Raw genomic sequence first — 23412 nt, 5'->3', positions numbered from 1 at the left:
GTCGGGGGATTTACGCCTCCCTCCGTGAGGCGTAAATCCCAGCGCGCCAGCGGGCCACTAGCGCGCCGGGACGCGACCTTGGGGCGGGTCTGGAGGCCGCGGCCACGCCCCCGGGCCGCCCCGGGCCGTAAACACGCTCCCGGGCCCGCCCCCGAAACGCTCCTGGCACACCCCCTACACGCCGCGACGACCGGGCCCGCCCCCGACACGCCCCCCTCGGAGAACCCCGGGACTTACGTGAGCCCGGGGTCTGCGCGCGCCGGTGAGCCTATGTAAAATAGGCTCACCGGCGCGCAGGGCCCTGCTCGCCTAAATCCGCCCGGATTTGGGCGGATTTAGGCGAGCAGGGCTCTTAAAATCCGCCCCTAAATGAGAGATGGGTTGGGGTTACCCTTTATATGATTTTGGGATAATCATATATGTGTATACTGTTTCAATTTAATATTTAATAATGGGTAACAAATAATAAAATTGTCACTTTTCTGTTTGTTGGTGACTTTCAGCTGTTTGTATTGTTAGTCATCGCTCTCATTGTGAAATTCTTTTTTGAAAAGCCAAGTTTTTAGGCCTTTTTTGAAAAGTTTTAATTCTTTCATTAATCTCAGTTCAAGTGGTAATGTGTTCCACAATAAAGGTCCTGCCAAAAATTGTAATATTGTCATTCCCAAAGTATGGAATATCTTCTCTATCCTCCATTACACATTCTGTCTGAATCTAGAGCATACCTCATCACCTCCCAAAACATTTTTCTCCTTCCAAAGTAAACCATTTCTACACACTTTCACCAGGGGACATTTCAATCACCCTCATCACTTTCTCTTCCTTCTACACACTAAATTATCTGTGGGCTAGAGGGCTCACTTCCTTTACATCTTGGGGGCTACTAACTCCCTCCCCCGTCTTCTACTCATGACTCCTTGGGCACCTGGCACCTCTCCTGAATCCACTCCTTCAACAGATTGTGGGTCTCCCCAGTCTCCTCCATGTTCTGATCTCCATGGGGCACTCCTCACGTTAGAATCCCTCTTCTTCTTCTTCTAACTCCTGGCCATTTCCTCTGGGGGAGGATCTCCTCTTCCATTCCTTAGCTCCTGACCTCAGGCCTCTGTCTTTGAGGGTAAGAGCCCCTGCAGAGTCCACTCCATACTGGAGGGGTCCCAGGGTCCACCTGCCCACAGGCTGACCTCTTCAGGACTCCTACTGTTGTGTGCCGTGGACGGCCGCAGCCGCGACCCCGTACCTGACCTGCGGCGGCAGGGCTGCTGCAGCAGCATCGAGGAAGCCAGGGAACTCAGGCCCATCTTGCCCTCGCAGCGACGCGGGCCTCCGCGATGGCTGCCGGCAGGTTAAGCGTCCCTGCTTCTCACTTGTGGCATCGGGCCTCCTTCCTCTGCATCCGGGATCCAAGATGGCCACCATAGACGCGAGGCCACACCTCCTTACAGAATTTAAAGGGGCCTCGTCCTTCAAATTGACTTCACCTGTGCCTGATGGGCCAGGCACAGGGAAGTATATAAGGAGACTGTCCACAGCCATTCCTTGACTTGCCAACTTCGTTGTACGAGTCTGCTTGCTTAGGTGAGTCTTCCAGATCCTCGAGTTCCTGATTCCTGGTTCCTGCTTCTTCTCGGTGATTCCTTGGTGTGTGACGTCGGACTGGTAAGCGGTGATCCTTTGGTGAGTGACTTCGGACTGGCAAGTGGCAATCCCCTGGTACTCAACCTCGGACTTCTCTTGGACCATCCTCCTTCAAGGGCCCACCTAAGTCCCAGCGGCCTGGGTCCCTATGGGCTCCTCCTGGGGAGACTGCGGACTTCCATTGGCAAAGCTCCAGTTGGCCCTTGCACCATCCTCATGCCTCTTTGACCTCTCAAAGTTCCACCTAAGTCCCAGCGATCCAGGACCCTACGGGCTCCTTCTGGGGGGACCGCGAGTCTCCAGTGGTGAAAATCCAACTGCCCCTTGCTCCGACTTCATGCCTCAGCGTCCTCTCAGCATCCATCTGAGTCTCTTACAGCGAGGATCCAGCCAGCCCCAGCTTCTGTTCCGCCTCACCACCCGACGGGGGAACCTGTGGAGCCATCTCCCAAGGTAGTACCAACCTCCCCTTCGGCCCAAGGGTTCACGAATCATGAATGAAATCTTCCGAGACCTGTTATATTGTTGTGTGGTCATGTACCTCGATGACATCTTGATCTTCTCTGATTCCCTCGACGCTCACTGTTAGCATGTCATCCAGGTACTTCAATGACTAAGAAAAAACAAGCTTTATGCCAAGCTCGAAAAATGACTCTTTGAGCGGGAGTCTCTTCCTTTCTTGGGGTATATCGTCTCCAGTGAAGGATTCTGCATTGACCCCCAGAAACTAAAAGCCATTCGGGAATGGCCGCAAACATACGGACTGAAACCACTCCAACAGTTTTTGGGTTTCGCCAATTACTACCGCTCATTTATCTCCCATTACACGTCCATTGTCGCACCCCTGATGGCCTTAACCCGATAAGGCGCTGACCCCGAGAACTGGCCTCCTTGAGCAGTAGCTGCCTTCCTCCACCTCAAAGAAGCATTCCTTTGCCAGCCATGCCTTCACCATCCTGAACTGCAACGGCCATTTATCATTGAGGTGGATGCATCCTCTAAAGGCATAGGAGCCATCCTGAGCCAGACTTCGGACCAGCACAAGCTTCACCCATGTGCCTTCCTCTCTCGCCAGTTCTCCAAGGCAGAACGAAACTACGCCATTGGCGATAAAAACAACTCCTGGCCATCAAAATGGCCCTGGAGGAATGGCGCCCTTGGTTGGAGGGAGCTCAACATCAGTTCACGGTCTACACAGACTACAAAAATCTTGCGTATCTGCATCAGGCACACGCCTCAACCCCCGACAGGCACGATGGGCATTATTCTTCACCCGATTTAATTTTGTTCTACGTTACAGGCCGGCTATCAAGAACCTTAAGGCCGACACCTTGTCCCAAGTCTTTGAGACTGCGGATACCCCAAACACTCCGCAATTTATCATTGAGCCATCCTGAGTCTTGCTATCCGCTACCACGACTATCCCTCCCGGGAAGCCTTTGGTCCACCGCACCTTCGGAAACAAGTTTGGCATGGGCCCATGACTCTCGTTGCTCAGGCCATCCAGGACAGCAGCGGACCTTGCAGACCCTCCGCTGCTATTATTGGTGGCCCAAGGTTAATAAGGATGTCCAATCCTATGTAAAGTCCTGCCACTCGTGTGCCCGGCATAAGAGAATTCCAGGCTCATCCCCAGGCTTGCTCCAGCCTCTGCCAGTGCCCACCGAACCATGGACCCATATCTCGATGGACTTCATGGTCGATCTACCTTCATCCAGTAGAAACACTATAATTTGGGTCGTTATTGATCGATTCAGCAAAATGGCACCCTTCGTTCCACTCCCAGGGTTGCCGTCCGCACCACAGTTGGTACAGCTATTCGTCCAGCACATTTTCATGCTACATGGATTACCTAAAAGTATCCTCTCAGACCGAGGTCCCCAGTTCACCGCAAGATTCTGGAGGGCCCTCTGCCAGAAGTTTGACGCCACCCTGGATTACACCTTGACATACCATCCACAAACCAATGGCCTAGCAGAAAGGACGAATCAAACCCTCAAACAGTCCCTTCGCCTCTATGTAAATGATAAGCAGGATGACTGGGCAAGTCTACTTCCGTGGGCAACTCGCATCACTCCACTGCATCGGATCCTCACCCTTCCAGTTGGACTATGGGAAACAACCACGTCCGCTGCTGCCTGTTCCCGTTACCATCACGTCTTCAATGGCCCAACTCTTGGCAGATGAGCTACATCGTCTCTGGACCTCAACACGGTATGCACTGCTCAAGGCCAGTCAGATGGCAAAAAAATATGCGGATCGCCGATGGAGACCATTCCCACCGCTGAGACCCGGTCAGAAGGTATGGCTGAGTATGCAATTTATCCGGCTGAAATTACCTTCCGCACGACTGGCCCAGCGATTCATCGAACCTTTTCCCATCCTCTGTCGGATTAGTGCGGTATCCTATCAGCTTCAACTACCACCGTCACTTAAAATCCATAACACCTTCCACGCCTCTCTTCTGAAGCCTTTGGTGCTGTCCTGGCCTTCCAGCACAACTCCAGCACCTCAAACCATCGCCTCTGAAGACGACATCACCTACCAGATCCAAGAAGCACTGGACATCTGAAAACATAGGAAGAGATGGGAGTACCTATTAGCCTGGGAGGGGTTTGGCCCTGAAGAAAATACATGGGAACCACTAGCTAACATTCTAGATCAGGACCTTCTGGCCCAGTTCTATCGGGACCATCCATCTAAACCCAGGCCTCCGGAGAGGCGCCCTAAAGGGAGGGATACTGTTGTGTTCCACGGCCAAGGACGGCCACAGCTGTGACCCTCTACTTGACCTGCAGCGGCCCCACCTGACCCGCGGCGACCCCAACATCGAGGAAGCTGGGGAACTCAGGCCCATCTTGCCCTCACAATGACGTGGGCCTCCGCGGTGGCTGCCAGCAGGGGAAGCATCCCTGCTTCTCCCTTGCAGCGTCGGGCTGCCTTCCACCGCGTCTGGGATACAATATGGCCACCATAGCCGTGAGGCCACGCCTCCTTACAGAATTTAAAGGGGCCTCATCCTTCAAATTGATTTCACCTGTGCCTGATGGGCCAGGCACAGGGAAGTATATAAGGAGAATGCCCCCAGCCATTCCTCGACTTGGCAACTTCGTTGTTCGAGTCTGCTTGCTTCGGTGAGTCTTCTGGATCCTCGAGTTCCTGATTCCTGGTTCCTGCTTCTTCTCGGTGATTCCTCGGTGTGTGACTTCGGACTGGCAAGCGGTGATTCCTCGGTGTATGACTTTGGACTGGCAAGCGGTGATCCTTCGGTGTGTGACTTCGGACTGGCAAGCGGCAATCCTCTGGTATTCGACCTCGGACTTCTCTTGGACCATCCTCCTTCAAGGGCCCACCTAAGTTCCAGCGGCCCCTGACCCTACGGGCTCCTCTCGGGGGGACCGCGGGCTTCCAGTGGCGAAGTTCCAGTTGGCCCTTGCACCTCACTCCTCTTTGACCTCTCAAAGTTCCACCTAAGTCCCAGCGACCCGGGTCCCTACGGGCTCCTCCTGGGGGGACCGCGGGTCTCCAGTGGTGAAGATCCAACTGCCCCTTGCTCTGACTTCACGCCTCGGTGTCCTCTCAGCATCCATCTGAATCTCCTACAACGAGGATCCAGCCAGCCCCAGCTTCTGTTCCGCCTCACCACCCGATGGAGGAACCTGCGGAGCCATCTCCCAAGGTAGTACCAACCTCCCCATCGGCCCAAGGGTTCACGAATCTCCTGATCATAACACCTACATCTTGGAGGTCCCTATCTTCTTCCCAAAACGTAATAAATATTGCCATTCCTGCCAGATTGACCTACATTTTATACCCTTCTAGGCCATTTCTCTAACAATCAGATCCCATAACCTATTTAAAGGGAAATCCAGATCAACAACAAAAAAAAATCCCTAACAACATTCAAGTTAAAACATCTTAGTTCAACCCATTGCTCAACACTACACCACCTGCCCTCCAGGGGTCACTTAGCGGTACTGCTAGCACAAAATACTTTTCTCTGTAACACTCACACCAAGGATTCCCCAGGGCACAGGAGGCAAACTCTGGTCCTCGAGGGACACAAATAGGCCAGTTTTTCAGGATATCCAGAATGAATATAAATGAGATAGATCTGCATGCTCTGCCTCCAATGTATGCAAAACTATCTCCTGCATATTCATTATGGTTATTCTGGCCCTTGAGGACTGGAGTTCGCCACCCCTGCCGCAGGGTCTCCCACCCCTGCCCCAGGGTCTCCCACCCAAATCTCCTTATACAACAAAGTGTAGATAGCAATTCAACTAGTGAACTCTCTTCCAAAACACACACACAGTAAAACTGTCGTGCCAGCAAAGTTCTGAGTATGAGACGTCGATTACTGTGAAATGTTGCATCTCCATTCTAAAAATAAGTTTCTTTCTCACTGATGATTCATCTTATCCATACTTTCTGTAGCTAAATTATTTCAGTGACAAAAAATGTAAGAAGTGTCTGTGAAAGTGCAATTTTCATTTACACAACTTGTTTTCTCTTTCTCATCTGCATGCGACTGCCATCCTCGACACTGTAGGAGCTACTGCTGCTGCTCTTACCTCTGCTACTACTGCTCCTGTCGATATAAATGGAGAACCTTATGACAGTGTGACCATCGATTCGGTAAGTGTGCATGAGAAGCAGTAAAACAGAGCAGGTAAAGAAACGCGTGGTTTTAAGTTCCCTTTTTTCTTGCCATTATTATTACAAACAAAGCTCAGGCTGTAAAAGTTTAACAAGGGGAGCTCCCATCCCCAAGGCATCGATCCACACTCCCTACCACCATGGCCTCGATTCACCACTGAACCCCTCGAACCCCTACCTCTACCTCCTCCGGGCCGCCTCTTCTTCTCACCCCCAATGCTCCTCTGTCACTTGTTCCCTGCTCATGGTGCTCTCTAAGGAGGGCCCTGTGCCTGCAATCCAAAGGTGCCTGCCTCCTCCCTGCCCTGCACAGGGAGGTCATCATTTCCCAATGTATCCTTTATATTGCAGAGACATATATCCCTGCTGCTGCGACAAAAGCTCACCCAAATTAGATAGAGATACAATTTCAGAGGATACTTGGAAATAGTTCATTCCAGAATGTTCCAAAATGAGTCCAAGGTGACTACTGGAGACTTTAGCAGGCAGAGACCGTCCTCTCAAGCTACTGAGGAAGTAGGCTGTCTCATCACAAGAGAGGACAACTGGTGAACTTTCAAACTTGAGTCCTGAGCTGCAGATCTTCCTTCTGTCATCAAATTTTATCATTCAGCTCTCTTCCTGGGTGCCCCAGAGTCCGTTGCTGTAATACACGTTTCTCCCTCCAATCCCATGAGTTGTAAATCATGCACTTCTCTGCAAAGTAGTTCCCAAACCACTAAGCTGATTCCAAAGCATTCCATTATTGTCAGCTCTACCACCAAAATACAGAATTCCTCTTAGCCTGGTACTGGGGTGGAGGGAGATATCAAACTGCGGGGGAGGGAAAGACAAGAGGACCTAAAGATACTTCATGCTCAAGCTGGTAGGCTGCTCCCTCACTCATCTTGGCAACCGAGCTCACATCCCTTTAACTCAGTCAGCATCGCACCACACAATCCCATCCAGTTTAGACAGTAGCATTGCTGGAGAGACCTAATCTGTTGAGTAGGTTTTAGTCTTCCCCTCATACTTTTCATAAAAAGAGGAAAAGAATAAGTAAAATCTCCAAATTTGGGTCAGTATCTCAGCGCATAGTTAAGCTCTGGAATTCATTACCAGAGAATGTGGTTACAGTGGTTTGTGTAACTGGGTTTAAAAAAGGTTTGGAATCGTTCCTAGAGGATATATCCATAAACTGCTATGATAGTAATTAATAAGCAATAGTAGCTTGTGATTTATCTAGTGTTTGGATACTTGCCAGGTACTTGTGACTTGGATTGGCCACTGCTGGAAACAGGATACTGGGCCTGGTGAACCCTTGCTCTGACCCAGTATGGCAGTTCTTATGTTCTTTTGTTGGGACCTCTGCCAGCTTTATAGAGAAGGCATCAAAACATCCTGATGTTCTCATTCTAGAAATGCTGGGATTGAAAGGGGAAGAGTTTAGCAGAATTATTGTGGACTCTCTCTCCAGATCTTCTTTGGCTCATCTCCCCAGCTCCACAGCTCCACACAAGGAAAATCTTCAGTGCAGTTCATTCTGTGGCTCAAAATTACTGGCATAACAACCTGGGAACTTTCTTTCAACTCTCCCTCCAGATTTTCTCTCATACAAAATTATCTTTCAGAAATTCTCACCTCACCCCATCAGCCTCCAGCCCTCCCTCTTACACAGCTGCAGCTGCTGCCTTCCTGCTAGGATTGCCAGCTGGCTAGTATTTGGCTGGTGTTACAACTGTCGCTGCCCGACGTCTCCACTCCGCCCTCCTTACCTCTTTGGTGACTCCTCCCGCGGTTGATGGATGTCTGGCTGCCGCGGCATCTGCCTGCCGTCCCCTCCAACGTCCCCAGTCCGGCTTGGGCGCTGCATCCTGCCATATTGTTCAGCTACCATAGGGCGTGCGCTCCGCGTGGCCCTGCTTCTTATGCTTCCTTTGGCACGAACCTCAGGGGTGTCCCCCTGTGATGACGTCACGCATCCCGGATACAAAAGCATACTCAGTTTGCTAGCTTATAGAGTTAGCAAGGGAACTCCTTACGGATGGGATTCGCTCTCCGTACCTAGCTACTCTGCCTCTCCTTAATTGGACTTACTCTATTGAGTACCCGCTCCTCGGGGGCCTCTCTCTTTTCTTTCAGGTCATTGTCTGGAACCGATACTTGCTCCTCGAGGACCCATGTTCCCAGACTCGCTGCCTGAACTCCACTTTTGCTTGGAGGATACCGCTGCCTACTAGAGGTGTGCATTCGTTTTCGATGTATTGTGAATCCGCAACGTATATGCCATATTCATTGTAATCGAGGGGGTTCCAAAACGTATGGTGAACCCCCACGAATACAACGGATCACCAACAAATAGGCTCCCCACTCTCATGACCCCCTCAAGATTTGCCAAAAGTACCTGGTGGGAGTTCCAGGAGCGATCTTCTGCACTCGGGCTATGGGGCTGCCGGTATTCAAAATGGCGCCGATAGCCCCTGTGACATAGTAAGGGCAAAGGCTATCGGCGCCATTTTGAATACTGGCAGCTGATGACCCGAGTGCAGGAGATCGCTCCCGGGACCCCTGCTGGACCACCAGGGACTTTTGGCAAGTCTTGGGGGGGGGGTCAATTCACCATTAAAATAATCACTTTCAGGGATAAATCCTTTAGAGTTATCCTCCACAATGACTTGAGCAAAGCCTCACATAACACCCTCGTCACCAAATTAAGATTCCATAAGGGACACACCTTCCACACTGGGTCTACAAGTGTTTTGCTCCTTAAAGAAAATGAATCACAGCCAGATGTGAGGCCAGAAAACACTCCCCATCCACCTTACCCTGAAGACAGCCTAAAACCGTCACCTGTACCTGAAGGAAATTATAGGCTGTACCCCTCACTAGACCTTTTCGTAACAACTAGAACTGTAAAAACTAGAACTGTAAAAACTAGAACTGTGGTGACCTTCGGTCACCACAGTTCTAGTTTTTATGTATATAATGCACCCCTGTTTTATGTAAACCAGCAAGATATGTTTTCATGATTGCCGGTATATAAAAATTCTAAATAAATAAATAAAATAAAATAAAATATGAAAAATTTAAGCCTGAGTAAGCTACATGCCCTTTTCAACACACCAAGCCTCAAAATCCTCCACACCCTAACATAAACAAAAGATGTGGACAGCTATCTGACCTGTAGTTAGGCAGCAATGACGTCTTCAGAATACTCCTTCAAGTGGTTCCTCTCGAAAAGAAAGCCATGAGACAGAAGTAAGCCGCCTGATCCATAAATATGGAACCCTGGCACAACCATCTCAGAAAGTGACTGAACCTTAATGGACTGTCCACCGCCAAGTTTACTAGGTCCGTGAACCTTTGCTGACAAGGCCATTCCAGAGCTATGAGAATCACTTTGCCCAGATGTCACTCTATGTTCCATAGTACCCTACCCAGCAATGGCCATGGGGGAAATACTTAAAGAAGAATCCCTGGTGGTCATGGTAGCACCAGAGCATTGATTTCTTATGCTCCATGTTCTCATCTGCGACTGTATAGCATGCCATCTTGGCATTTGGTTTTGATGCCTTTTACATGCCAAATCAGAGTCTTCACTCTTATGCACTGAAACAGAGCCAGCACTTCCGAGCTACCTTAAGAACATAAGAAAGAACATAAGAAATTGCCATGCTGGGTCAGAACAAGGGTCCATTAAGCAAAGCATCCTGTTAACAAACAGAGGCCAAACCAGGCCAGAAGAAACTGGCAAGTACCCAAACAACAAGAATAAGAAGATCCCAAGCTAATGATGCCAGTAATGGCAGAGACCATTCCCTAAGTCAACATGATTAATAACAGTTAATGGACGTCTCCAAGAACATATCAAACCATTTTTTAATCCAGCTACACTAACTGCATTAACCACATCCTCTGGCAACAAATTCCAGAGCTTAATTGTGCGTTGAGTGAAAAAGAATTTTCTACGATTAGTCTTAAATGTGTTACTTGCTAACTTCATGGAATGCCCCCTAGTCCTTCTATTATTTGAAAGTGTAAATAACCGATTCACATCTACTCGTTCAAGACCTCTCATGATCTTAAAGACCTCTATCATATCCCCCCTTAGCCATCTCTTCTCCAAGCTGAACAGCCCTAACCTCTTCAGCCTTTCCTCATAGAGGAGCTGTTCCATCCCCTTTATCATTTTGGTCGCCCTTCTCTGTACCTTCTCCATCGCAATTATATATTTTTTGAGATGTGGTGACCAGAATTGTACATAGTATTCAAGGTGCGATCTCACCATGGAGCGATAAAGAGGCATTATGACATTTTCTGTTTATTAACCATTCCCTTCCTAATAATTCCTAACATTCTATTTGCTTTTTTGACTGCTGCAGCATACTGAGCCGACAATTTTTTTTTCAAAACAATTTTTATTGACGGAAGGTGATACACTGTTGCAGGGATGCAATATTTATTATTTTTATATACCGACATTTGATCTCAATTGAGATATCACACCAGTTTACATTGAGGTACTGTAGGTACTTTTCTATCCCCAGAGGGCTTACAATCTAAATTTGTACCTGAGGCAATGGAGGGTAAAGTGACTCGCCCAAGGTCACAAGGAGCAACAGCAGGACTCAAACCCTGCTCTCCTGATTCATAGTCCACTACTCTAACCACTAGGCTATTCAATATGCCAAACAATATGCCAGGAACCTCAGTTAAGACCAAGTAGGTTTATAACCATAATATAACAGAACTCAATTAAGAAACCATGCACATTGCAAACAATATGCCAAAGTAACAATACAACAACTGATCCTACCAGTTATCGCATTCCCTGGTTTTAATTTTTTACCCTGACTCCCTCCCCCCTTGAGCCTTACCATTCAGCTTACCACTCCAATACCCTCCTCATACATAACTCCAAGAACACCTCATACATACCGCAATCAGTACCTCAAACAAAACACCCACCCACCATAGCCTTTCCCCATCAAGGAACCTCAGTTAAGACCAAGTAGGTTTATAACCATTATTGCTAAGTTCATTCTGTAAGGCTGGAGGAAACTGGGCATAACAGGCTTTATCCACTATGTCACATGGTAGGAGCACTGGATGGCCGGCGCCATCTGGCGCCGGCCATCCAGTGCTCCTACCATGTGACAGGGGCCGGCCAATGGCACGGATACCCTGTCACATGGTAAGGGCAAAGGGGCATCGGCGCCATTTTTTTTTTTTAGAACAGCTGATGCCTGGGAACAGGAAATCTCTCTGCGAGGCCCCCCTGGATCTCTCCTCTCCCCGAGGCCAACCTGGATCTCTCCCTGAGGCCCCCCGAGGCCCCCCTGGACCACCAGGTAATTTTAAAAGGTTTTTTTGGGGGGGGTTGATTTAAAGGGTCGGGTGGGGGGGGGGTTTTTTAGCGGCGCTGGCCTCCCTAAAAAAAAAATTAGCGATGTGAATTGGAATCGGAAACGATTCCAATTCACATATCTTAACGATCAGATTCCCCCCCCCCCCCACCAGCCAAATCTGATCGTTAAGACGATCTGGCACACGATTCACATCTCTAATACTTACCAATCCTCTTTAACCACCGCTAAATTAATCTTCACTCAGTTAATAGAAGGGTTTGAGATTATCGCTGTGTTAGGCGCGCGCTTCTGATCCTCCTCTACTACAAAGGGTACGGGGTCTCTGGAAGCTGGGGCTGTGGAATTCAATCCATGGATCGCTTGCGGTGACCTCTGGACTTCTCTCCCGGGGGATGCTGGGATCAGTATACAGATGAGCCTTCCGGTCCTCCTCTACTGCAAAGGGTGTGGGGCCACAATTAAACTCTTGAATTTGTTGCCAGAGGATGTGGTTAGTGCAGTTAGTATAGCTGTGTTTAAAAAAGGATTGGATAAGTTCTTGGAGGAGAAGTCCATTACCTGCTATTAAGTTGACTTAGAGAATAGCCACTGCCATTAGCAATGGTAAGAACATAAGAACATAAGAAAATGCCATACTGGGTCAGACCAAGGGTCCATCAAGCCCAGCATCCTGTTTCCAACAGTGGCCAATCCAGGCCATAAGAACCTGGCAAGTACCCAAAAACTAAGTCCATTCCATGTAACCATTGCTAATGGGAGTGGCTATTCTCTAAGTGAACTTAATAGCAGGTAATGGACTTCTCCTCCAAGAACTTATCCAATCCTTTTTTAAACACAGCTATACTAACTGCACGAACCACATTCTCTGGCAACAAATTCCAGAGTTTAATTGTGCGTTGAGTAAAAAAGAACTTTCTTCCGATTAGTTTTAAATGTGCCCCATGCTAACTTCATGGAGTGTCCCCTAGTCTTTCTACTATCCGAAGAGTAAATAACCGATTCACATCTACCCGTTCTAGACCTCTCATGATTTTAAACACCTCTATCATATCCCCCCTCAGTCGTCTCTTCTCCAAGCTGAAAAGTCCTAACCTCTTTAGTCTTTCCTCATAGGGGAGTTGTTCCATTCCCCTTATCATTTTGGTAGCCCTTCTCTGTACCTTCTCCATCGCAATTATATCTTTTTTGAGATGCGGCGACCAGAATTGTACACAGTATTCAAGGTGCGGTCTCACCATGGAGCGATACAGAGGCATTATGACATTTTCCGTTTTATTCATCATTCCTTTTCTAATAATTCCCAACATTCTGTTTGCTTTTTTGACTGCCGCAGCACACTGAACCGACGAGTAACATCGAATAGACTTAGTTTTTGGGTACTTGCCAGGTTCTTATATCCTGGATTGGCCACTATTAGAAACAGGATTCTGGGCTTGATGGACCCTTGGTTGACCCAGTATGGCATTTTCTTATGTTCTTATGACAGACCAGTGGGTCCTCGAGGTAATAGAGGTTACACATTAGAGTTTGCTTGGGACCTGCCAGATCTGTACATAGTCTCCCCTTGAGGACACTGGAAGCAGGCGACTGTCTATCAGATTCTCGCCAGGCTCCAGGGACTGGGAGCCATAGTTCTAGTCCTAGTGGAGGAACAAGGCACCGGCCAGTATTCTATCTACTTCATTGTGCCCAAAAAGGACAGTTCCTTCCGTCCAATTTTGGAACCCAAGAGAGTCAACCGAGCCCTCCGGATACCCCATTTTTGAATGGAAACCCTAAGAGTGGTGATAGCGGTAGTTCGCTTGGGTGAATATCTAGCCTCCCTCGACTTGACGGAGGCTTACCTACACATCCCTATCTGACGCGAGCATCAGAAGTATCTTCGCTTCAACATTGTGGGCCAACACTTCCAGTTCTAAGCGCTACCCTTTGGCCTCACCACCACGCTGCGCACCTTTACAAAGTTCATGGTGGTGGTGGTGACTGCTCTTCGTCGAGAAGCAGTCCTAGTCCTTGGCTCATGCGGGCCAAGTCGGAGGCTCTCTGAAGGATAGCAGTCAACCGGTTCATTGCTCTCCTCACCTCCCTTGGATGGGTAGTCAATTTTTCCAAGAGCAATCTTCAGCCCTCTCAGGTCCTGGAATTTCTGGGGGTGCGCTTCGATACCCGGGTCGGCAAGGTGTTCCTGCTGGATGCTCAAGTGCTAAAACGTATGGACCAAGTGCGCAACTTTCTCTCGCTCCCCTTTCCCACGGCATGGGACTACCTTCAGGTCCTGGGGACCATGGCTTTTACTATCGACCTGGTTCCCTGGGCTTTTGCGCATATGTGACCATTACAGAAAGCTTTGCTATCCTGCTGGAAGCCAGAGTTGGAACAGATTCAGATGACTCTCCCACTCTCTGACTCTACCATCGCCGACATACAATGGTGGCTATCGGTAGTGCACCTTCTGAAAGGAATTTCCTTACAGATCCCACAGTGGATCGTAGTCACGACAGATGCCAGTCTCTCCGGGTGGGGAGCAATCTGTCAGTCCCAGGCTACACAAGGAAACTGGTCCGCAGTCCAATCCCACTGGCACATCAATTGGCTGGAGGCCCGAGCGGTTCACCTGGCTCTCAAGGTTTTTCTTCCCCTGATCCGCCACAAAGCGGTGCGAGTGCTCTTGGACAACTCCACCATGGTGGCCTATATCAATCTTCAGAGGGACACCAGGAGTCATCTGGTGGCCCTAGAAGCCAGCAAGCTTCTAGGGCACCTAGATCACTGCTTAGACACCAGAAGTCATCTGGTGGCCACTTAGAAGCCAACAAGCTTCTAAGCGGCACCTAGATCGCTTAGCAGCTTCCCACATAGTGGGCAAGGAGAACGTACAAGCCGATTTCCTGAGCCGTCAGTGTCTCAATCCCAACGAAAGGGAGTTATCAGAAGGAGTGATGGATCTGATCATCCGCAGGTGGGGTCCGCCTCACCTGGACCAGATTCTTCAGTCGCTAGAGGGAACACTGCTCGGAAGGAGTGGATGCACTGGTCCTTCCCTGGCGTCACGATGTCCTCCTGTATGTGTTTCCTCTTTGGCCCCTAGTGGGAAAGGTTCTCAAAAAAATAGAACATCACAGGGGTCCGGTCATTCTCGAGGTGCCAGAGTGGCCCCGCAGACCGTGGTTTGCGGATCTGGTAAACCTGGCAGCGGACGGTCCTCTCCACCTTGGCCATCTTCCACGCCTGCTCCGGCAGGGTCCTGCATTTTTCGACCAGGCAGATCGCTTCTGTCTAGTGGCCTGGCTTTTGAACGGCAGAGACTAAGAAAAAAGGGATACAAAGAAGAAGTTATATCCACTCTACTGCGAGCCTGTAAGCCATCTACCTCGCTCGCCTGTCCGTGTTTGGAAAGTTTTTGACAATGTCTGTGCAGAATTGGTTGTTGTGGTGTGGTCAGCTCCTGTATCCCTGGTTCTTTCTTTCCTTCAGGAGGTCTCTCCAAGGGCCTGTCTTTCAGTTCGTTGCAGGTGTCCGCTCTCAGCTCCCTCTTAGGCAATATTGATGGTTACGCGGCTGCTTCGCATCCGGATGTTGTCCGTTTCCTTAAGGGCGCCAAGCATTTGAATACACCTATCCATACCACTTGTCCTTCATGGAGCCTTAACTTGGTCCTTCGGGTCCTCTGCGAGACACTTTTTGAACCTCTCCACCTGTCTACTTTTAAGGACCTGACATTCAAGATGTTTTTTCTGGTTTCTATCTGTTCCGCCACAAGGTGTCGGAGATTCAAGCGTTGTCCTGTAGAGAGCCTTTCCTCCAGTTTTCTGATTTGGGGGTTTCCCTTAAGACTGTGACTTCTTTCTTGCCTAAGGTTGTCTCTTCCTTTCATGTCAATCAGACGGTGGAACTCTCCGTGTTCTCTCCTGATGAGTTAGCGAGTATGGTTGGGGTCATTCTTCGTCACCTTGCTGTGAAGCGCACCTTAATGCATTATCTTCAGGTTACAAATGACTTCATGGTCTCGGATCATCTTTGTCCTCTGGAGTGGCCCAAATAAGGGCAAAAAGGCTTCTAAGGCTACGATCGCTCGGGGGTTGAAGGAGGTGATTTCTTCGGCCTATATCTATCAAAGCCGAGCGGTCCCGGAGGGCCTAAAGGCTCACTACTTGCATTCTCAGGCTACTTCTTGGGCGGAGAGTAAATCATTCTCTCCACAGGAAATATGCAGGGCTACTATGTGGAAATTCCTGCATACTTTTGCTTGGCATTAATGCCTTGGTGTTCAGGCGCCAGTGTTTGGTTCCTTCGGTCGGCAGGTGCTTCGAGCGGGACTGTCTCGGTCCCACCCTCTGTAGGGAAGCTTTGGTACATCCCACGGTCTGGACTGATCTGGGTACATACAGGGAAAGGAAAATTGGTTCTTACCTGTTAATTTTCGTTCCTGTAGTACCACAGATCAGTTCAGACACCCTTCCCTGTACTTTTCTGCCAGCCACTCGAAGTCTCTTTCTCTTTTTGCAGGATGCTGATTGTTGCTATCATCTGTGTTTATAGTTAGAGGCATTGGAAGCATCTCTCTGATGACAATGGATATCTATGCAAGAGTGATCATATAATTTTTTTTTTTTCAATTGTTCAGCTTTTCTGAGTTCCATTGTTATTTGCTTGATCTCTTTACTGGTTATCTTTATACATATCTGCTTTGGCAATGGTTATACTGAAGGGCTGCAGGGTAGGCTCTGTCCTCATATAGGATACCCTTTCAGTTTTGGTCTGTCTCCATCTGCTGGACAGGAGGTTCAACCCATGTTCTGGACTGATCCATGGTACTACAGGAATGAACATTAACAGGTAAGAACCAATTTTCCTATAGCAAACAAACACTGGGAACACAACCCTGACAGAATAGAAGCAAATGAAAAAGATGTGATCTCCTGGCACATTCCTTTCCCACCAACAGGAAAATCGATGCACAAAAAACAGATATTGTGGTGAAGGAAACAAATACAAAAACAACATTGCCGCAGAAGTGTCAGAACCCAGCGATTATTCTGTGGATCATATGGAGAAAGCAAAGGTCCTTAAGAATTAAGTTGCAATCAGAACCAAGAAAATGCAGCAGAAGGATACTGAAATTACATTGGGTGCCACTGGCCTGATTAAGAAGAATTTCCAAGTATACCTTGTCTGTGAAAATTGCATCCTACGAACTTCAGGACAAAGCTCTACTTGGAACAATGCAAGTACTAAGAAAGGCATTAGCAGTAAATGTGAGAGATTGAGGTAATTCCCACCATGCCGTGACTTATGAATGAGGTTCATTCCTGCCTAGGTATGCGGAAAACAAACCCACTTGGAGAACCTGCCCCCCCCCCCCCCTTTCCAGGAGCTGAGAACTAAAGAGAACAAAGAAATTGTGATCACCTGGGATATTCCAATTGCAACTGATAAGATCATCAGTGCTAGAAAACTGGAGAAGGTGGTGAAGGAGAAAACCCAAGGATAGCACTGCTGAGGGAGGCTATCCTCAGCGCCCGGCAGTTATGCTGAAAGAGGAGGTCCTCAAGTACCAAGCTATGAAATGGGAGAAGGAGACAGAATTAGTCCCAAGTATACTGGGGACCACTGGCCTGGTTAAGAAGAATTTCCAAGTGCACCTTAATGTGTTGCCTGTAAAGGTTACACCCCATGAACTCCAGAAGAAGGAAAAGAGAAAAAGACCTTGAATTTGATATCGTCATATTCTCAACCAGTGCTATCTTTTCCTCTTTTTGAAAAAAGTAATGTATAATAAAAATTAATATAATCTAAAAAATATCAGCTGAGAAAATTGAAGATATAAGTCATTATCTGCTTGTGAGGTTATTATTAAAAAATCTTTGGAGACCTATATGTATAATTGATGGTTTATATGCACTAGTTATTTTTGTTATTGTTGATCAGACACTAGTGTTTCTCTAATATTGTGGATACAATAGTGGCCAATCCAGGCCATAAGAACCTGGCAAGTACCCAAAAACTAAGTCTATTCCATGTTACCATTGCTAATGGCAGTGGCTATTCTCTAAGGGGCGGATTTTCAGAGCCCTGCTCGCCGGTAAGCCTATTTTACATAGGCCTACCGGCGCGCGCAGAGCCCCGGGACTCGCGTAAGTCCCGGGGTTTTCGGAGGGGGCGTGTCGGGGGGGCGTGTCGGGGGCGGGCCCGAACCGCGCGGCATTTTCGGGGTGTGTCGGCAGCGTTTTGGGGGCGGGTACGGGGGCGTAGCTACGGCCCGGGGCGGTCCGGGGGCGTGGTCGCGCCCTCCGTACCCGCCCCCAGGTCGCGGCCCGGCGCGCAGGAGGCCCGCTGGCGCGCGGGGATTTACGCCTCCCAGAGGGACGCGTAAATCCCCCGACAAAGGTAAGGGGGGGGTTTAGACAGGGCCGGGCGGGTGGGTTAGGTAGGGGAAGGGAGGGGAAGGTGAGGGGAGGGCAAAGGAAAGTTCCCTCCAAGGCCGCTCCGATTTCGGAGCGGCCTTGGAGGGAACGGGGGTAGGCTGCGCGGCTCGGCGCGCGCCGGCTATACAAAATCCATAGCCTTGCGCGCGCCGATCCAGGTTTTTAGCAGATACGCGCGGCTCCGCGCGTATCTACTAAAATCCAGCGTACTTTTGTTTGCGCCTGGAGCGCAAACAAAAGTAGGCTATTCGCGCTCCTTTTAAAATCCGCCCCTAAGTGAACTTAATAGCAGGTAATGGACTTCTCCTCCGAGAACTTATCCAATCCTTTTTTAAACACAGCTATACTAACTGCACGAACCACATTCTCTGGCAACAAATTCCAGAGTTTAATTGTGTGTTGAGTAAAAAAGAACTTTCTCCGATTAGTTTTAAATGTGCCCCATGCTAACTTCATGGAGTGTCCCCTAGTCTTTCTACTATAAGAAAGAGTAAATAACCGATTCACATCTACCCGTTCTAGACCTCTCATGATCTTAAACACCTCTATCATATCCCCCCTAAGCCGTCTCTTCTCCAAGCTGAAAAGTCCTAACCTCTTTAGTCTTTCCTCATAGGGGAGCTGTTCCATTCCCCTTATCATTTTGGTTGCCCTTCTCTGTACCTTCTCCATCGCTATTATATCTTTTTTGAGATGCGGCGACCAGAATTGTACACAGTATTCAAGGTGTGGTCTCACCATGGAGCGATACAGAGGCATTATGACATTTTCCGTTCTATTAACCATTCCCTTCCTAATAATTCCTATCATTCTGTTTGCTTTCTTGACTGCCCCCCTTCAGCTCTGGTGAAGCTCTCCCCCCCGGTGGGCTTCCCCCCCCCCCCCCAGTTACTCACCCGTGATTTAGAGATGGTAAAGTTTGTGTTATTTAGGATATTCGTTTTGTATTTTTACCACTATGTCATGGTTTATAGATGATAACGTTTGTGTAGTTTTTGGATTTATCTCGCTGTCAATAGAGCTGTCAACAGAGGAACCCTCAAAGTACCATCTCTTAAAAAAGCCCACCTCTCCTACACAGGGGATCGCGCAATCTCCGTTGCAGGTCCTAGGCAATGGAACTCCCTCCCTACACTGCTCAGACTTGAACCTTGCTCCTCTAAATTTAGAAAGAAACTAAAGACTTGGCTCTTTCGACGAGCCTACCCAGACTAGGCCCTACCCTTTTCACCCTCCCATTCTCTCTCGATACTCGCTTACACACAACCCCGATACAAGTTAACGGCTACCTGGCGCCCTTACCTACCCTTTTACACGTCCCGTGTATATAAGTTTCTACCAACCCTCTTGTTCCATCACATCGTATTACTTGTCATTTTAATCGTGAGTTACGCTTTACTTCCTCCTGCTCTGCATTTCCTAGTTACAACTACATGTTTTTCCCCTCCCCTGGTCATTGAACCTTTTTCCAGCTGTCAGTTACAATGTAAACCGGTATGATGTTTGCACACTAATGTCGCTATCTAAAAGCCTCAAATAAATAAATAAACAAATAAAATCCCGTCCCAGACGACTCACGAAGCAGAAGATCAGACCCAAGGATGGCTTCATATGTACATTTTTATCATTTCTTTTTCTATTTCTTTCAGGATGGCAATATTATTTATATCAAATATGGACCGTAAGAACAGTTTAATCTATTTATGTATTTATTTATTTATTTTTATCATTTCTTTTTCTATTTCTTTCAGAAAGGCAATATTATTTATATCAAATATGGACCGTAAGAACAGTTTAATCTATTTATTTATTTATTTATTTATTTATTTAACGTTTTTTATATACCGATAACCGTTTGCACATCGTATCGGTGTACATTTAACTCAAAACATGGTAGGCGTGTTTAATATGTTTAATATTATATGATAATAGTTGCACAAATTGTTTTGTAATTTAAAACACAAACACATAACCAATTTGTTTGTGCATAGTACATGTGTGTGTGTGTGTGTGGGGGTGGGTATTGATTGATCTCTAGTTAGGATCATTCTAGATATACCGAAATATTGAGGGGAATTTAATAACAATCAGCAGAGCAGTAAAGGTCTGAGAGTAGATTGTACATGTAGACTTTACTAAGTAATTTCAAAGTGAATTTACACGGGAGATCTCTTGTTCAGTTCCTTCTATCTCCTTGGGTTATTACATAGAAACATAGAAATGACGGCAGAAAAAGATCAAATGGCCCATTTAGCCTCCCAGTAAGCTCCATCACTTATGTTCCCATACTTATCGGATTCACCGACCAACAAGCTCAGGACCCTTGTTCGTAATTGTTTGATTCAAATTTCCTGCCACCCCATGCAGGTTGATGCAGAGGATGGCAGGAAATTCTGAGTATTGACTGAGTACTTGCATGCGTCATATTGCACAAAGCTACTCCTGAGACAAGTGCTTACATTTACACAAACTGAGCCCAGGCTATTTTAGTACAGACATTTACACACATAAAACCAGGTTACATGCATACATTTACACAAACTGAGCCCCAGGCTATTTTAGTACAGACATTTACACACATAAAACCAGGTTACATGCATACATTTACACAAACAGAGCCCCAGGCTATTTTAGTACAGACATTTACACACATAAAACCAGGTTACATGCATACATTTACACAAACTGAGCCCCAGACTATTTTAGTACAGACATTTACACACATAAAACAAGGTTACATGCATACATTTACACAAACTGAGCACCAGACTATTTTAGTACAGACATTTACACACATAAAACCAGGTTACAAGCAGACATTTACACACACTGAGCCCCAGGCTATTTTAGTACAGACATTTACACACATAAAACCAGGTTACATGCACACATTTACACAAACTGAGCACCAGACTATTTTAGTACAGACATTTACACACATAAAACCAGGTTATATGCATACATTTACACACACTGAGCCCCAGGCTATTTTAGTACAGACATTTACACACATAAAACCAGGTTACATGCACACATTTACACAAACTGAGCCCCAGGCTATTTTAGTACAGACATTTACACACATAAAACCAGGTTATATGCATACATTTACACACACTGAGCCCCAGGCTATTTTAGTACAGACATTTACACATATAAAAACAGGTTACATGCATACATTTACACACACTGAGCCCCAGGCTATTTTAGTACGGACATTTACACACATAAAACCAGGTTACATGCTACATTTACACAAACTGAGACCCAGGCTATTTTAGTACAGACATTTACACACATAAAACCAGGTTACATGCATATATTTACACAAACTGAGCCCCAGGCTTTTTAGTACAGACATTTACACTCATAAAACCAGGTTACATGCATACATTTACACAAGTGAGCCCCAGGCTATTTTAGTAGAGACATTTACACATATAAAACCAGGTTATATGCATACATTTACACAAACTGAGCCCCAGGCTATTTTAGTACAGACATTTACACATATAAAACCAGGTTACATGCATACATTTATACAAACTGAGCCCCAGGCTATTTTAGTACAGAGATTTACACACATAAAACCAGGTTACCTGCATACATTTATACAAACTGAGCCTCAGGCTATTTTAGTACAGGCATTTACACATATAAAACCAGGTTATATGCATACATTTACACAAACTGAGCCCCAGGCTATTTTAGTACAGACATTTACACATATAAAACCAGGTTATATGCATACATTTACACAAACTGAGCCCCAGGCTATTTTAGTACAGAGATTTACACACATAAAACCAGGTTACCTGCATACATTTATACAAACTGAGCCTCAGGCTATTTTAGTACAGGCATTTACACATATAAAACCAGGTTATATGCATACATTTACACAAACTGAGCCCCAGGCTATTTTAGTACAGACATTTACACATATAAAACCAGGTTATATGCATACATTTACACAAACTGAGCCCCAGGCTATTTTAGTACAGACATTTACACATATAAAACCAGGTTATATGCATACATTTACACAAACTGAGCCCCAGGATATTTTAGTACAGACATTTACACACATAAAACCAGGTTACATGCATACATATACACAAAGGGGCGGATTTTCAGAGCCCTGCTCGCCTAAATCCGCCCAAAACTGGGCGGATTTAGGCGGGCGGATTTAGGCGGGCAGATTTAGGCGGGCAGGGCCCTGCGCGCCGGTGAGCCTATTTTACATAGGCCTACTGGCGCACGCAGAGCCACGGGACTCGCGTAAGTCCCGGGGTTCTCCAAGGGGGGCGTGTCGGGGGCGTGTCAGGGGCGGGCCCGGTCGTCGTGGCGTTTAGGGGGCGTGTCGGCAGCAATTTGGGGGCGTGGCTACGGCCCGGGGCGGTTCAGGGGCGTGGCCGCGCCCTCCGTACCCGCCCCCAGGTCGCGTCCCGGCACGCAACAGGCCCGCTGGCGCGCGGGGATTTACTTCTCCCTCCGGGAGGCGTAAATTCCCGGAGAAAGGTAAGGGGGCGTGTAGACACGGCCGGGCGGGTGGGTTAGGTAGAGGAAGGGAGGGGAAGGTGAGGGGAGGGCGTTAGAGGATTCCCTCCATGGCCGCTCCGATTTCGAAGCGGCCTTGGAGGGAACGGGGGTAGGCTGCGCGGCTCGGCGCGCACCGGATATACAGAATTCATAGCCTTGCGCGCGCCGATCCGGGATTTTAGTGGATACGCGCGGCTCCACGCGTATCTACTAAAATCCAGCGTACTTTTGCTTGCGCCTGATGCGCCAGCAAAAGTACGCCTATTCGCATTTTTTGAAAATCTACCCCAAACTGAGCCCCAGGCTATTTTGTAGGGATGTGAATCAGGCTTCGGACGATTGAAAATATCGGACGATATTTTCAAAATCATCAGAAATCGGGAGCTCCCCCAAAACGATAGGAAAACCCCACGATATTGATCGTGGGGGTTCTTTTATCGTTTTGGATGAGGGCGGGAAAAAGGCACACAAAAATAACCCCTAAAACCCACCCCAACCCTTTAAAACTAATCCCTTAGCTTCCCCACCCTCCCGACTCCCCAAAAAAAACATTTTACAGGTACCTGGTGGTCCAGTGGGGGTCCCGGGAGCGATCTCCCACTCCCGGGCCATCAGCTGTCACTAATCAAAATGGCGCCGATGGCCCTCTGCCCTTACCATGTGACAGGGTATCCGTGCCATTGGCCGTCCCCTGTCACATGGTAGGAGCACTGGGTACTAGGGGTGTGCATTCGTTTTCACCGCATATGTAAAACGCAACTTATATTTTTTTTTTAACTTAAAAAAGTGATGAGGCGAAA

At 47.7% G+C, this 23412-nt stretch overlaps 1 long non-coding RNA gene across 1 annotated transcript in view; it reads left to right on the top strand.

Annotated features, from left to right (window-relative positions):
- The window catches only part of LOC115079311, a 40402-nt gene that overhangs the window by 14129 nt on the left and 2861 nt on the right, over positions 1-23412 (top strand). Inside the window, exons 2-3 of the long non-coding RNA XR_003853252.1 lie at positions 6191-6276; positions 19822-19853. This is a non-coding gene — a long non-coding RNA (uncharacterized LOC115079311). The remainder of the gene's footprint in view (positions 1-6190; positions 6277-19821; positions 19854-23412) is intronic.

The sequence above is a fragment of the Rhinatrema bivittatum genome, chromosome 1, assembly GCF_901001135.1.
Source record: "Rhinatrema bivittatum chromosome 1, aRhiBiv1.1, whole genome shotgun sequence".
Classification (NCBI taxonomy): domain Eukaryota; kingdom Metazoa; phylum Chordata; class Amphibia; order Gymnophiona; family Rhinatrematidae; genus Rhinatrema; species Rhinatrema bivittatum.
This window is presented reverse-complemented; position numbering and strand designations above follow the sequence as displayed.